This window comes from Galeopterus variegatus, unplaced genomic scaffold (genome assembly GCF_000696425.1).
Source record: "Galeopterus variegatus unplaced genomic scaffold, G_variegatus-3.0.2 Scaffold1457, whole genome shotgun sequence".
Lineage (NCBI taxonomy): Eukaryota > Metazoa > Chordata > Mammalia > Dermoptera > Cynocephalidae > Galeopterus > Galeopterus variegatus.
In genome coordinates this window covers 28,574-30,386 of record NW_007727568.1, presented here as the reverse complement: position 1 = coordinate 30,386, position 1,813 = coordinate 28,574, and the positions used below count along the sequence as shown (strand labels likewise).

Sequence of the window (1,813 nt, the reverse complement as noted above, 5' to 3'; positions counted from 1 at the left end):
CAACTCATTACAATGGATCCCAGTGGCCATGAGATGGCACTCGATTTAGACACTCACTGAAATGGCAAAAGCTGTAGAGGTTCCTTGTTCAGGCCTTTTCCTATCTCTGAATGTGTTCTTCTGTCAAAACTGTCCTATGTGTCAAATTCTCCTAGCTCATGCTCAACCTCTCCTTCCAGACTTGGATCAATCTTCTGATCCATCAGCCCTCCACGTTTCTCTCTCTTCCCCACACCTGGCCTAAAGATGCTCATCCTCAGCTCACCCCCTTTCTTCTCCCCCTTCATCAGGTAACAACCCCACCTCAGCTCTGCTTTTTATAACCCTTCCATGAAGTGGCTGGGATGGAAGGAATTGTCCAAGTCCATGTACAGGGAGCAGGTCCGGATGGCGGCTCAGGTACATGCTCAAAATAATAGGTGACCTGTGGAAGCCATTGCTGTTCCTTGCATGGACCCAAATTGAGACAACTGGGCTGGCCATGGGTATTGGGATCTCCAGGATAACATGATCACACACCTACTTCACAGCCTCCAAAAGGCTACTCAAGTCAATTATGACAAGCTTAGAGAAATCACACAGAGATCCACTGAAAATCCCAGCAAGTTCCTAACCTGCCTCTCTGAGGCTTTACATGAATACACACGTATAGACGCAAACTCCCCTGCAGGCATGGCCCTCTTACACTCTCATTTTATTACCCAATCAGCCCCTGATATTCAAAAAAGTATATAAAAAAGAGATCAGGCCAAATACCAGCTCCTGGCTACTGCCATCTGAAAATCACATACTCCAAAGCCGGCTGCCTTAAGAGGCAAGCCACCTGGGAACTGCTTCAAATGTGGTCAACCAGGCCACTCAGCATGGGCCTGTTGTAACCTGTCCTCACTGCAAACGGCCATGTCACTGGGGGATTGACTGTGCCACTCACCAGAGAGGGAGTGGCCCAGTCCCCAACCTACAGCCTTTGGCTTCATGGCCATCCCTACCAGAGCTTCTAGGCTTTGCCCAGGAGGAGGACTGATGATGCCCAGGGCCCAAGGCCCCCACAGAGGTCACCACGCATGAGCCCAGGGTAACTCACCCCATAGCAGGTAAGCCGATCTCTTTTGTCATCGATACTGGGGCCATTTGCTCTACCCTTCCTGAGTATGCAGGACCAACAACCCCATCCTCTATCACAATAGTAGGGGTCATGGGATCAGAATACCACCCACGGATCACTCAACCCCTTTCCTGCACCATTCATCACACCCAATTCACACACAAATTCTTAGTAAGGCCTCAATGCCCAGCCCCCTTACTGGGATGGGACATTCTTTTCAAATTCAAAGCTACTCTGACCCTAAACACTTTAACTCCAGCTATAATACTCCTGTTACAGGCCTCCCCATACCTGGCCCCTGAGGCTTCCACCTTCCCCTCCCCCTCAGACAAGGTTAATCCCTAGTATGGGATGCTTCTTTGCCCTCCATTGCTATGCACCATTCCCCTATCCTTGTTAAGTTGTGGAACCCCTCTTTGTTCCCTAATGTCCCACAGTACCCCATCACTAACAAACACCTAATAGGCTTAAAATCCATGGTACACAAACTCCTTTCTTCTCATCTCTGACAGCTCACCCACCCACCTGTCAATACACCCATCCTTCTGGTCATAAAGACTAACGGCTCATACCATTTAGTGCAGGGCTGATCCTGACACATGTCATTCCCAACAACTTACTTGGGCAGTACTACATCAGGTGTTTCGGGATAGCCCCCACTTTTCCAGCCAGGCCTTAGCTCGAGACTTATCTGAACTTCCTCCAACC

At 49.5% G+C, this 1,813-nt stretch overlaps 1 pseudogene; it reads left to right on the top strand.

Moving 5' to 3' along the window:
• The first annotated feature begins 387 nt into the window (after positions 1 to 387).
• LOC103593991 overlaps positions 388 to 1,813 on the top strand; it is a 24,175-nt pseudogene continuing 22,749 nt past the window's right edge.